The sequence below is a fragment of the Triturus cristatus genome, chromosome 10 (genome assembly GCF_964204655.1).
Source record: "Triturus cristatus chromosome 10, aTriCri1.1, whole genome shotgun sequence".
In the NCBI taxonomy this organism is placed as follows: Eukaryota; Metazoa; Chordata; class Amphibia; order Caudata; family Salamandridae; genus Triturus; species Triturus cristatus.
Window position 1 is genome coordinate 185,218,653 of NC_140593.1, and position 16,000 is coordinate 185,234,652.

The window sequence follows — 16,000 nt, forward strand, 5'->3', positions numbered from 1 at the left end:
TACCTGCTCAACACAACTCTCCCTCCAATCCTCCAATCTATTGGTGTTCTGTGAGGTCCCTAAAATGCCAGACCTTTCTTTTCCTGCAAAGCTGCTATTTGCTGCATAATGCTGAACTCACAGACATTCTGCATCCCCATAACATGTTCTGGACCTATTTCCAGTTGTGCATTAGTTTAAGTTCACATTTGTCCTCCCGCTCCGCCATATTAGGTGAACTTTAAGATGTCTAGCCAATGCCCCAGATTGAGCAGATGAGGCAGTGCAAAGCTGGCACCACTGAAAAGCTACGCAGCTGTTGTAGGAATGAGATCTGTGGCACAGGATTCATAGTTCAAGTTGAAGCTTAGTCTTTCAAGACAACCAAGACCAAGACAACATACATAAAGGACTTTAGTCACTATTTTTAGTAAGAAAAATTATTTTTAAAGTGACCATGTAATCGTAGCCAAAAAGTGCAATCTTTTTTTTTTTTTTAAAGTGTTTAGTGTCCCGGAGGATCACGTTTGCCCAAATAAAATATCATAGTAAAACCCATTTATAAACCTGCTGTAAAAATATTAAAAAATGAATCAGTTTCGAACATTTGATAAAAACGTATTCTGTTCTATTGTCTGGGATTCATAGAACAGGATTTATAGAACAGGGATGGAGTGTACAGCTAATTCTTCATCATCGTTTTTATATCCGGTAAATAGAACATGCTGATTTACATATGACTTTAAGACAAAACTCCGACATATGTTTTCTATTTTGCATATTTTTTATGATATACGATTTCAAATTTTAAATTATTTCCTCCCGTTTAAGGTTTGGTTCTAAGTGTGTCTACAAAGAGCACTGCCTTTGTGCTGTCTGTCTGAGCTCATGTCATTCATGCCAAAAAACTACACAGAGAAGAGATTTGGGTCAGCCCTCTTCAGTTATATGGTAATTTTGTTCTGCACCTTCGTATATTGCTTAAAAAAAGCGCCATTAACATTTTGGATCAGTCCTTTCTACTTCTTCAAGCTCATGATTTGCTTTTCGCTATTATTAAGCCAAAATAGTTGCTTTAATTGCAGTGCGCTGAAGAAGCAGCAAAGCATCACGCACTGCAGTAGTGGTGCATTTGTCCACCTAAAATTTTTCCACTTTCCTTTTGATGTTTCATACAGTCATTTTACATCTCAATATGTTTTTGCCGCAGGTGTGATCTTGTACCTAAAAGTGCTGCTCCCTTTGGACCAATGGCGAGTACATACTTAAAAGTGATTTTGTTCCATAAAATGATTTTACATCTAAATATGACTTCTATGACACCCAACTCATCCTAGCCCTCACAAAGGACCCCAGCACCACCACCACCACCAGACTCAACTTCCAGAAAGGAATGCAAGATGTCGCAGCCTGGATGAGCACAGCTGCCTAAAGCCCAAGTCAGAGAAGACAGAAGTCCTTGTCCTCGGAACCACCCCATCGGCATGAAACAACACCTTGTGGCCCACCGCCCTTGGCAGCCCCCGATCCCCACGGATCACACCACAAAACTCAGCATCATACCGACTCCTCCCTCTCCATGAACCGGCAGGTCAATGCCGTCACCTCCAGCTGCTTCAACACCGTCCGCATCCTCTGTAAGACTTTCAAATGGATCCCCCCCGAATCAAGGAAGACAGTCACCCACGCACTCATCACAGGCTGGATTACGGAAACACCCTCTATGCCAGCATAAACAAGTCTCTACTCCGCAAGCTCCAGACGATACAGAACACCACCACCAGACACGTCCTCGGTATCCCTTGACACAAGCACATCAGCCAACACCTATGGAAGCTCCACTGGCTCCCCGTCAAGAACAGAGTCCCTTTCAAGATACTCAGCCACGCCTACAAATGACACCACAACACCAGGCCCAAATACCTCACCGATAGAATCACCCTCCATGCACCCAAAAGAAACCTCTGATCCGCCAACCTCGTCCTCGCCACGACCCACGCATCCGCAGAGCCAAAGTAGGGGGAAGAGCCTTCTCCTACATCGCGGCCAAGACCTGGAATGAGCTCCCGATCGACATCAGACGTGCCCCCTCCCTGAACTCCTTCAGGAGGGCTCTCGAGACCTGGCTCTTTGGCTAAAAAGAACTGCTGCTCCCCCACCTCTACCCTCCCCCAGCGCCTTGAGACCCTCACAGGTGAGTAGCCTGCTTACAATGCCCTGATTGATTGATTGACTTGAGGATGTTTTACGATTCTATCTACCTCTACCATAAGATATTATCTCCTTGTTACTCTTTTTACATTACACTCACTTGCTTTCTTAACTTTCATCATGCATGATTTCCAGCATTGTGTAAGATGAAATCCAACATCACTGTGCACTGATATCCTCGGGTTTTGTGGGCTATATAAGAATACATAAATAAAAAGGAAAGATTTTCAGCTAGGAAGAGGGTGTGGTGTAACAGCTAAAGCCGAGTCTCGGTGTTGACTCAACATTCTGTGATTCTGGACAAATCACTTAATCTCCTGGTGCCTAGAGACCCTCACGGGTCTCCCAGAGTGACTCCAAAATGTAATTTGGCTGATCTTTTGTGGGACACAGAAAACTACCAAAGGCCTTCCCTGCAACTGACAGCTCAGCAGCACAAGCTGGATGTGTCTAGGCCTGCCTGAGGCCTGCTGCCTATTTTTTTTTTTTAAATTAAACAGAATTGCATTACATGTTCATTTTCACTACCCCACCTCTCACTCTACCATTTGTGTTGAATGTGTCACAGTCTTGAAAGCAAGTTACATATTATTTTTTGAAAGGCATTGAACTTGTCAATTGCAATACGTTTTATTAAAATGTTACGATGTATGGTAAAAAAATTAACACAAACGTGTTTTAATTGTTTTTTTAATAAAGTTAAGATAAATTACAATAAAGTTTGATTTAACATATTATTTGATTGAATTCATCTTATGTGTTTCTCTATTTGTTATTTGTATTTCCAGCCAACATTGATTTCTATGGGAGTCTGGTGCAGTACCAGTGGTTGGCCATTTGTGTTGTTTGATATTCTCAGGGCCTGTAGTAGATTTGAGTCTGTTGTTGTTAGACCAGGCACCATTTGGCGTGGGTCTCCCTTCAATTTGTTCGCTATGCCTCCTCTGTTGTTGACATGTTTTTGCTGGTTTAGATGCTTTGGGCACTTTGTCACTGCTAATCAGTGCCAAAGTGCAAGTGCTCCCTATGATAAATTGATGTATGGATTAGTGACTCCATGATTGCTTTATTTGATTTACTGTCAGACCCTAGTACAGTGCACCACGTGTGTGCCCAAGGCATGTAAATTAAATGATGCTGGTGGGCTTGCAGCACTGATGTGCCACCCATCGGAGCAGTGTGGAAAGTGTTCGATTTGGTAAGTGCACCCACTTACCAGTCCCCAAACCTTCCCTTTTCTGCATGTTAGTCACCCCTAAAGTAGGCCCGCAGGCAGGGTGCATTGTAAGTAAGCGGTAGGACATGCCCTGATGTATGTGGCATGTCCTGATAGTGAATTACAGCCATTTTCATTTTTTTACTATTGCAAGGCTACCTGCTGCCATAGGCCAGAATGGGCAGTTTGATTATAACATCTTATAATCCTAACTAACACAGGGAACATGGTAGAGAAACAAATTTAGTATGCCTGAACTCAGAATGATAAAATACATATTTTAGTGAAGTTGGTTTTAACATTCTGTGTTTGAAAATACCACTTTAGAAAGTGGGGTATTTTCTTGCCTAACCATCCAGCCTGCCTCTGCTAGCTTGTGTATTGTGTGTCTGGGTTTGTGAGTGACAGGGGCTGGGGGACTCCAGGAGACAGGGTGAGTCAGCACTGGGTTGAATAGACTCATCTGCAGGTAGAGTAGTGGGAGGAGTAGCACCTGGGTCTGAATAGGGCTGTGCCTGACTTCCACAATGCTGGCTCCACCTCCTGTGGTGCTTCTGAGGACCCTGGCCTACTCTGACAAAGGAAAGAAGGAGTCCTGTAACAAAGTGCTCCAGGACTTCACAGAACTGGTTTGGACTAGGCACAGACAATCTCTGCCTTCAGAGACAAAGGATTTGCCAGTATAAATATTGGGGCCCAGACCTCAAGAATTTAGATCACTTCTGGGAATCAAGACGAGGAAGAAGAACCGGGAAACTGAAGAAGAAGACTAGCCCTAAGCTTGTTGGGGTTGGCCTGCAGTGGTTGCTTCATTGCCAAAGAAAGGAGAAAAGGACTGAGTGTGCTTTCATCATCTTGAGGAAGATCTCCAAGGGATTGAACTTTAGCTTGCCTCCTGCCTGAAGTCTCAGGGATACAAGACTTCACCCCTTCTGCTTGCCTGCATCTAGAGCTGCAGTTTTAGCTGCTGCAGAAGGAAATTGCAACACCGACGCCGGTGAGCGACGCCGCCTTCTGCACCGAAGCCGTGAGCTCTGCACCGACTTGCACCGTAGACCCGATGCCGGCCGCCGTGCCACATCGACTCCAGCGAGTGACGACATAACCTGCCCGAAGCCGTGAGCGCTGCTCCGATTTGTGCCATGGTCCCGACGCCGGCTGCTGTGCCGCATCGACTCCGAAGCTGACATCGACATCACGACATCGCAAGGAGCCGATGTTTTGGGGCCATCGTGACATCACCTCCCCGAGGCAGTAAGGAACCGTAGTCTCACCTCCCCTGCGCTGCAGTAAGGAACCGAGTCTACACCTCCCCTGGGGTCGTAAGGAACCGACGCTGCGCAGCGCCAGTGAAGCTGCACCTCCCCGACTCCGAGAGCTGTCTTTGTTTTTCATCGCTTTTCCAAGGTACTGTTCTTTGGGGGTCTGCTTGACTCCGGGCCCGACGACGCGCACCTCGTGGTCGGCACCGTACTTTGGGATTTCTCTTGTCACAACATCGTAATAACTTCAGGTGGAGTTATTTGTTGCTAGAGACTGATTTTAAGTGACTAACCTATTTTTAAGCATATCTTGAGTACAGTATTGTGGATTTTTGTTGTTTGAGTCTTGTGTTAAGTCTATATAAAAATACTTATTTATATAATACAACCTGTGGTGTTGTCATTGTATTGCTGTATGTGTTCACAAATGCTTTACACACTGCCTCTGAAATAAGCCTGACTGCTAGTGCCAAGCTACTAAGAGGGTGAGCTGGGGTTATTTTAGTAGGGTATCCCCCCTCCCCTGACTAGAAGCAAGGGTCCCTAATTGGACAAAGGTGTATACCATTGCCAACTAGAGACCCCCAGTTTTAACAGTTGTCATGAGTACTATTGCTGAACATTTAAATGTGTTTTTATGAGCTACAGTTGTTGTACTCTGAAAGTTGACGCGCTGAAAGTTGAAGGGTGAGAGCGAGAGTGCTTGTTTTCACGTCAGGGGAGCGCCTGGTAAAGGGCTCCGCCATTCTACTTATATAAAACTGTTTGCATGGAGCGCCTGGTAAAGGGCTCCTAATTACGCTGTTGCACAATTGCTCACTGTTTTTAACATTGTATACTTTTAAAATTGCACCAATACCTTGATTAATACACTTGCGCCGCATTATCACCGCCGATTGTAGCACACAATCCCCGGTCCACCACCGAATTTTCGGATTGAGTGGAGGGATTCCCCGTGCAACAGGAAGGGGCCGGCACTTCCGGTGTAATCCTCCAATCAGCTGCGGGCACAGATAGTTAAAGCCAGAGGCCCAGCGGCCGCGCGCAGCGGCCGCGCGCAGCGGGCGCGCCTCAGGCGCGCCGAAGGCGCGACGGGCCAGGACCAGGGGCCACATCCCCTGCACCAATGCGCAGCCCCATCCTGGGAAAAACGAGCCGCCGTACTCATTACTCTAGTGATGAACTCAGGAGCCTCAACATATTAAAGGCAAGCAATCCAGCACTATGCGCACGAATGGGACCATCAAACACCACAGGCCCTTTCTGTTGCATTAACTGTAGATGGGAGAGTGTAAGCTGGCTCGACCCCACTCCGATAAGCACCCCAAATCTTGCCCTCAAATGCATCTATATTAACGCAAGATCCCTACCCAAACATGCTACGGAGATATGGGACATTTTGACTGAGCTCAAACCCGACTTAGCCTTTATAACCGAGACCTGGCTGGATAATCATAGCACCCCCGATATTGCAACAGCCCTCCCAATTGACTATAAAATACTTTATTTAAATCGAGAGAAGAAAAGAGGGGGAGGGGTAGCCCTGATATTCAAGGACTCCCTCTCCTGCAAACAAGAAGCGATCATACAGGCCAATAGCCATGAAGCTATGGCCTTCTCGGTGTCTATAAACACTAATATTCTATTTGGCGGAGTGATAATTTACAACCCCCCAGGCAGCACGATGGATTTCTGTGTCCAGCTTCTTGCACAAATCATGCCAGTCTGTCTCAAAAACAAAAATATCCTGTTGATAGGGGATTTCAATATACACCATGACAACGACAACAATGCCCTTACTAAACAGCTACTTGAAGTACAGCTGACTCAGAGAATTGATCAGCCTACACACATAGCAGGACACACATTGGATCTGATGTTCTCTAACATAGGTACCATCGACATCACTGCAATAAATCCAATGACTTGGACAGACCATTTTCTGATTGAGTTTTCTATCAACCTATTCTCTAGACACCTCAAACTATCAACTCAGGCATCAGTGAAAACAAGGAGCTGGAAAAGATTTTCGGTAGAAAAATTCCAGCAACATTTCTCACACACAAACACAATACCCACTAGCACGAATGATGAAATACAACTACTCCAGAACAACATCAGCAGTGCATTGGAACACTGTTCCGTCTCACACTCTAAACACACAAATAGATCCACGAGATCAGAGAAATGGTATGGATCTGAATTAACGTTAATGAAAAGAAAATGCATACTTTATGAACACAAATGGAGACTCAATAAAACTCATGAAACTAGAGCCACTTACAAAAAAGAACTTTTACTTTATAATAAAGCCATTAGAAAAGCGAAGAAGGATTATTTCTCAAATAGAATAACAGAAAATAGAAATTCCTCAAAAGAACTTTTCAGAATAGTCAGGGAACTATGCAGCCCCACGAGTCTTTCAAGTGATCTCACTCCCTCGCAAGAAAATTGCAATAAAATAAACTAATATTTCTGCGAGAAAATAGACACAATCTATGCCTCTTTTCCAAATACCGATCTGAGATATACTGAACCCCATGTACCATCTTCACCCCAGGCTAACTGCCTCAGGTTCGGCCCCTTCTCAGAGGAGGAGGTGTGCAAAGTAATGCTAGAAGTAAAATCAGGCTCCTCCTCAGATCCATGTCCACATCACATATTTTCACAATTAACTTCGACAATAGGTCCTGCCGTTACAAAAGCATTGAACTCTTCTCTAAACTCCGCTGAATTTCCTAAAATTTGGAAAAACGCCATAGTCACCCCTCTACTAAAAAAAGCAGGGACTGATGTTAACAACCCGGCAAACTATCGGCCCATATCTCAGTTACCCTATCTATCTAAGGTGTTGGAAAAACTAGTCAACAGACAGTTGTCTAACTTCCTGGAAGTCAATGATCTACTGGATATATCTCAAACAGGGTTCCGGATTAACAACAGTACGGAGATAACTCTACTAGCAGTGATGGATAACATCAGAACCCAGGTCGATCAAGGGAAAACAGTCGCCCTGATATTACTAGACCTCTCGGCGGCATTCGATACTGTACCCCACAATCGGTTACTGGAAATCCTTGCAGCGAAAGGAATCCAGGAAAAAGCCTTAGGGTGGCTACAGTCTTTTCTGCAAGACAGGACGCAATCGGTGCAGATGGGTGACTTCTTATCCACTCCCCAGAACATCAAGTATGGGGTCCCACAGGGGGCGTCATTAAGCCCGACTCTGTTCAATGTGTTTGTCTCCTCACTGGCCAAAATAGGACGAAAATGGGGTGTCGATATGTGTTCCTATGCAGACGACACCCAATTGATGATCACACTAGACGAGGAGGATGACCCTAAGGATAGACTACTCAATTGCCTTACGGAATTAGCCACTTGGATGCATAGTCACTGTCTTAAATTAAATGCAGACAAATCTGAAATAATGCTGTTTGGCAGACATTCACAGCTATGGGACAACATTTGGTGGCCCACAACATTGGGCACCCCCCCTAACCCTACATCGATGGCTAAGAATCTAGGGGTGTCACTAGATAACACCTTAAGCATGAAAACCCACGTCTCAATAATCTGTGGGAAAGGCTTTGCATTACTAAAAATGCTCAGAAGAGTCTTTCCATGGATTCCCATTGCATGTAGAAAGATCTTGGTTCAGTCCCTACTTATGAGTAGACTGGACTATGGAAACTCCCTGTTCGTAGGAATGGCTGACAATCTCTTTTCCAAACTACAGGTCGTACAAAATGCTGCAGCCAAGGCAATATGCAACAAAAGAAAATACGACTCAGCCAAGAGCTGTATGAGAGAACTACACTGGTTGCCAATGAGACAAAGAGCTATCTTTAAGCTACTGTGCATAACGCATAGAACACTACATGATACTGGCCCCGGTATTCTAAAAAACAAAGTCAAAATCTATGTCCCATCTAGGAATCTACGCTCCCAAACCACAGCTAGAGCCAGAACCACACGCGTGAAAACAACAAAGATGGGCGGGCGAGCCTTTTCCCACCTGGCGGCTACCAGTTGGAATGAGCTGCCTGTGAATCTTAGACTAACAAACAGCCACCTGCTCTTCAGGAAGCAGTTGAAAACATTCCTCTTCCCTAAACCTGACTAAAATCTTTCCTTCTTGTACTTCTCTTCACTTCCTTCACTGCCACAATAGCGCAGTGATATCCTATCTGGGATGATTGTTTGCGCTCTATAAGTACCTATAACATAACATAACATAACATAACATAACATACTCTAATGTGAGTGTTTGTTTTGTGTAGCATGTACCTCCCTAAACCCCTCCTTCCATCCCATTAATATCCCCCATATTACTCAGCTTTTGGAAAAATGGGAGGCACAGAGAGATTAAGGGTAAACCTTGGATGTGCAAATGTTTTCCTTCAGTTCGCACATGCTTTGTTTTATGAAAGGGCAGCAGATTCAAGAATTTGATTTTAGTCCTCTAGTCAGCTACTAAATTAATCTGTAAAGCCATTGTGACAAGAGACTGTGAAATCGTTTGTATGTTAAGCTAAAGATGTTGAAGCCTCTGCTCCTAGACTGATAGTCAAGGCAAGAATGTTCTTGTTGCAGTGATGCGACTGTATGACACTTTATTGAGAAAAACAATATCAGTACAAATAAATATCACCAAAATATATAGAAAACACAAATATCACAACAGTATACTTAAACAGCAAAGACACAAATATTGATGATAAAATTATTGTGCAAAAAATATCTAAATACGACAAATTTTAAAAAAAAGAAAGAATGACCAAATATTGACTACAAGATAAAAATAAGAAAAAATAATAAGAAAAACCAAAATATCGAACACCAGAAGATTTACATAATTGAATATATAAAACAAATTATCTTACATAAAGTACAGATATAAAAATAAGTTTGAATATAATTAATATGCATTAAGTATATAAAGAAAACATTAATTAGCGGTTATTATAAATGGTGCATAAAAAAACATTCTTACCAGTTTATAAACAGCCTGTAAAATTAAACTTAAAAATAACTCTGGGCGGAGACCTCTGTGCAGAGATTTGCCTTCTTCGCGTTCCGCAGAGAACGCGGAGAAGGCAAATCTCCACACACTCCGCAGCGGAGTGGAGTTGGCCAGCCCCCGCCTCTACCCCCCTATTAAGAAGTAAGTTAACATTAATTAAAGAGGAGGAGGGCAGCCCGGGGGTGCCACAGTACAGAGGTAAGTGGTTTTAAGTTTATTTTTAATTAAGGTTAACTTACTTCTTAATAGGGGGGTGGAGCCGGGCAGCGTAGATTAGAGGTTTGTAAACCACTGCATATCACTTGGTGTCCATCCATTACATACTTTGTGGTGTTTAAAACGTTTAATCACTCCAGAGTATGTGGGGTGCCAGTGAGTGGGATATGCAGTGCTTTCTAAAGTTTAGAGACCACTACATAAATCACTCTGCACCCTTACAATACTCTGCAGTGACTAAAAGTTATTTACTGCAGAGTATTTCAGGGCGCCAAGAGGTGTGCAGTGGTTTCTAAACTTTAGAAACCACTGTATACTTTAATTCTGCCAGCGGAGCGGCTGACTTTAATTTGTCAAGCAAATCTGCGCTAGTACTAAAATTCTGCCTACTCCTCCGGCGGAATTAAAACCTGCACCCGGGCCTAGTAAAAAGGCCACGAAACACACAAAATGCATCCCAAGGAATAACTAATGCAGGACAGGCTCACACTGCTGGATTGCAAATCTACAAATGGAGACTTCAGAACCTCAATGACCAATATATTCTACAAAGTAGGTCTGATAATAAATGAATGCTAAAGTATACTAAAAAGTGATGGGTGGAAAGCTGGAATTCACCTCAGCCACTGATACCCAGGACTGCATCCCAGTCCATCATTTATTGGCACACCAACCACTTCAACCACCAGTTGGACCTGGCCTGATAGTTCAGGCTAGACTGCTCCCTTTGGAGCAGTGTTGAAACTGATTTGCACATGGCTGAGTCCAAACTTAGGTGTAATGGTGTGCAAAATGATTATGGACTGGGATGCAAACCTGAGCAAATACCAGTAGATGAGACTTATTCAGGCGTTCCATCCATCACTTTTCAATATACCTTTGTGTCACACTAAGTGGGACAGGTAAGCTCAGACGTAAGTCCTGTGTACACTGTCAGTGGAACCCACCTACTGGTTGATGATTGACTAACTAGGGTGAAATCGATCCTGGGTTGCTTGTTTTCTGGTTGAGTTAGGGCATGGCTTAGCTGTCTGGGCTGGACATTTCCCATTGGAGCAGAGTCAAGACTGATTTGCATATGACTGGATCCAAACTGAGTGGGATGGTGTGTAAAATAACACTGGGTTGGGATGCAGCCCGAGTGATTTCTAATGGCTGAGATTAATTCAAGCATTCCATCCATCACTTTTTTGTAATCTACAATATATTGCCCTAAGTGGGCCCAATGCACACAGTGTCACTGGAAACAAGCTTCACCAGGCTGCTAAGCCCCAAAAAAGGGGAAACCGTTCCTGGGTTGCTTGTATTCTGGTACAGGGAAAACCTGCCCTGGAAGTTAGGGCTAAACTGTTCCCATTGGAGCAGGGCAAGGCTGATTTGCATATGACTGGATCCAAACTGAGTGGGATGGTGTGTAAAATAACACTGGGTTGGGATGCAGCCCGAGTGATTTCTAATGGCTGAGATTAATTCAAGCATTCCATCCATCACTTTTTTGTAATCTACAATGTATTGCCCTAAGTGGGCCCAATGCACACAGTGTCACTGGAAACTAAGCCCCAAAAAAGGGGAAACCGTTCCTGGGTTGCTTGTATTCTGGTACAGGGAAAACCTGCCCTGGAAGTTAGGGCTAAACTGTTCCCATTGGAGCAGGGCAAGGCTGATATGCATATAGCTGCTCCAAACTCAGGTGGCATGGTGTGCAAAATAATGATGAATTGTGATGGGGCCTTCAAGGATTCCCAGTGGCTCAGATTATTTCAAGAACATCATCACTTTTTTGTGAACCACAATAAATGAAAGCTAGCAAAAATTAATAAAAACAACTATAACTGTTAAGTTAATAAATAATTTCAACTATTCTATATAGTCAGTTCTCCAAAATGCAAGAGTGTCTTTTACAAGAAGGAAGGAAAAAGCAATAAAACAAAGTAAAATTAAAGTAGGGACACCAAACTACTTGAAATACAAAAAAAATATTAAGATAACTATTGTAAATAAAGCATAAAAGTAAAATTAAAGTACTAATACCACTTTAACATATTGAAAAAATATAGTAAAACTAACAAACCACTAACAATTTTAAATAAAATATCAACCCTCCACAACTAATATATCTTTTCCTCTCAACCGACTGCAACAAAAGAAAATTGTGCCTAAACAATACTAAACAGGCATGTAAAGCAAAGATCTACAACTAAAACAAAGTAAAGGCAATATAAAAAAATGTAAAGTAAAATGTGTAGCTTCAATGTAAAAATGTCAAAATAAATTGAATACCATCTAAAAAATAAATACAATCTTTTATATCCTCAAATAAAATGATGAAAACAAAATACATTGAATCCCAAAAAGGGAAGCTGTTAGATTATTGGGTGTACCTATAGTAAGGGGAGCACCACCAGTGAGAAAACAAACTGGAAATGCACCAAATATTATTCAAATGCATGCTATGGCAGGGCTACTAATAAAAATTAAATAGTTTAAAGCATTAGGGATCATAACCATCCCCCTAATATTACTGAAATAGAAGAGACAACAGGAATGATACTTAGAAATGTCAAATTAGATGTTCCTGAACAAGCACCAGACCAACTACCTGGCATATCAATCTGAATGTGATCAATTGCCAGAACACGTAGAGCAACCAGATAAACACAATTAATGCCTAAAAAAAGGAAGATATAGACACACCCCAACACTGACCAACCACACATAAAATGCAGCATTTTTATTAGACGACAGCCTTAATCATATTAAAATAATGAGCATTTATGCTACCAATCAACATTTACAAATGCAATGTAGCACATGAATGATGGATGGCACTTCTAAGTCATGACTCCCACCATTCAGTCAAATATGTACAATACACGGTCAATACCAAAATCCAGTTAGTGTATGCTCTATTACCTAACAAACAAAATGCAACTTATTGAATGCAAACATTTAGAAAACAACAAACAACTACAGCCCACAAAATTCATACTAAAATTTGAACAGGTATTGACTTTGACTATACTTAAAATGTACCCACTCATTGTAATTCAGAACTTTACTATCACCTTAATCAGAGCATATTGAGGCACCTACAAAAATCTGTGTAGTGTGTAGAGGATGCAATTAACTTAGAATTTGCACATAAAATAAAAATGCTGATAGCTGTAGCATGTGTCCCAGTATCAGAAATCACTAAACATGTTGAAACTAATTAAATCCCCCGATTACCATTAATATGGAACAAAATTAGCTCCACTAATGCATTATGTTGAGGATATTTGCTTTGGGTACGGGACCAATCCAGCCACAGATCCCATTTCAAATATCAAATTCTATGGCAGAAAGTCTATGACACCACATGTCCCAAAAAGCAAAGACAAATAACACAGCAGAAGTGTGGCAATTCCTTGCAAGGAAAACTTAGAAGAAGCCACCCTACACAACTTTAGCGGTGTGTCAGCGGGGCGCCACCCTATCGCCCCACTCCCCCATTGCCAAAGTCAACCGCTGGTCACCTGCCTGATAGGGAGTTTTCTTCTGGTCTGGCAGGCAGTCCTTTGGCATTCCCACAGTGGTGTCTTCGAAAAACGCCAAAGCAAAATCCTGTGCAGCATGGACTGTTAAGTGCAGGAACTGTGCGTGCATGCAGGCAGGGAGGCACACCATGTGCCCCCCTGCTTGCATCCTCATGGCATGAGGTGCCAGGGTGCCCTGTAGGGCCCCCATAGTTCCCCCACCACCAGCTTTTTAATGGCGCTAACACTGCCATGTGACCAGTGGTAGTGAGGATACTCGTAATATGCGTGGTGGGGACGCAGCGGCCCTGCCAAGCATATTGCAGATTCACACTACCATGCCACCACCAGGGAACCCAGTTCCCTGGCAGTTGCGGTAGTGCCATGGAGGTCTGACTGCCATAGTTGTAATATGGTGGTTGGACCACTGGCGGGGCAGTCCACGGCTGCCACCGTACCTCCACACCAGGTTCAGCGGTCCGACCACCAAATTCGTAATCAGGCCCTAAGAGTAGAACAATGCCTAACCCCAAACTTTACCCTGGGACCACTCCAACCTGGTGTGGCAGTATTGAGGGTGCTGAGGCCCAGCCAAGCATATTACAAGTTTCCTCACCACCACACTTTTCAGGTCAGTGTGACCACCATGAAAAGTGTGGCATGAGGAAAAAAAGGGTGCCTCATGCCATGTGGATGCACGTTGTGCCCCCCTGTCTGCATGCACACCAGTACTGCCTTTGATGTTTCCATTGCAGCACCTCCCTGGGAATGCCAAAGAACAACCCGCCAGACAGGAGAAAACTACTAATCTGGCGGGCAGTTTGTACATTGGTTTGGCAGTACCGGAGCAGGGCAGTCCCACTCCAGCACCACCAAACTCATAATAAGGCCCAAAGAAACAATTTATAATATAAACTACTATAATTTCCTAATGTACACAGTAAAAAATAAAAAATAAATTCCAACACTTCTTGGATATCACATTTACTATTTCCAATAAAAACTAAGGGTGTCATTACGATGGTGGGCGGACTTGAGTCTTCCCGCCATCGTTGTGGTGCTTGGGACCGGCCACCGTACGGCTGCAGTCCTGCACATAAAATCACGATGCGACCGCCACTGTGGCGGTCGCATCCTGCATCTTTACCATTGCGGCGGGTGCTGCTGGCTGCAGCACCCGCCGCAATGCTAAAAATGTATGTAGTGCGTTTTCCTCCACTACACGGCAAGCACCAGTGCCTGCCACTTAGTGCATTGAAATGTAGGGGGGTACCCATACCCCCCGGTGACCCACCACCTCCCCCAACACAAGGGAGGCCCGCAACGGGCCCACAAAACCAATGCCCGCCAGCCTTTCAATGGCGGATTACCTGCCACAGAAAGGCTGGCTGCAGCCAGCATCGTAATCTGGCAGACAGTGCCTGCCAGGCACCGCCACCATTTTGTAGATGCTGACCGGTCTGCCAGGCAATCGGTACAATGTTGCAGAAGTGTGGTGGGCGGTCTTTGCGACCGCCGCAGACCGAACACGATTCCCCCGTCATTGTAATTTGGCAGGGGGAAATTCGTCGTCAGATGACGGAGGGCCCGCCACCGCACGGTTGGCGGTGGGGGGCCTTCTGCCATTGTAATGACCCCCAAAGCTACATTTAAAAAAAATATGTTCTAGTTAGGGGAAGGTTTAATTTACTACTACCAAATTTAACCACAATGGGGAAAGTGTTCTTTGGGTGTCAGATTTACTGTTCCCATTCAAACCTATTGGGAAAAGTGTTTGTCTTTGTAGAAGTAAGATTTGCTAATCCCACTCCAATCCGAACCACATTGGGCAAAGTGTTGGACTTTGGTGGGAGGGTGAGAGGGGGGCTGATTTACTATTCGCAAACTAAAGTTAAACACATTTGGGAAAGGGTTTTACTTTTGGCTTGGCGAGTCAGATGTAATATTTGCTGTCCGATCTTTACCACTTTGAGAAAAGTGTTGGACTTGGAGGACTTGGATTTACTATTCCCACTCCAAACTTAACCACATTAGGGAAAGTGTTGGACTTTACAGAGTTCAAATGTACTATTCCTACTTCAATATTAACCACATTGGGAAAGTATTGGCCTTTGAAGGGAGTCAAATGTCCTATTCATACTACAGACTTAAACACATTGGGAAAAATGTTGGACAATGTGGTGGGGGGGATTTACTGTTGCTACCTCAAACCCACCTACATTGTGGACAGTACTGGATGTTTAGAGTTCAACATTATAACTAAAAAGAATTAAAAAAAATAATAATATGGTGTAACAAGCATTGGCATAGCCAATTGGTCTCGCCTTTAGAACCTTATAAGTATTTAGTTATGCAGTACAATATCCTTGTTGCAACAACATCAACTGTTGCATGTCTAAACACTTATAAGGTCCCAAAGGTGAGACCTATTGGCTATGCCAATGCTTGTTTCTTTAGTGCCTTTGTTTACTTACAGCAACAAAACAAAGCACAAAACCACAAGGAATAAACTGTGTTTACATTTAAACATGATATTAGAACAATCTGAAAATGCGCTTAATACTTCTCAAAACAT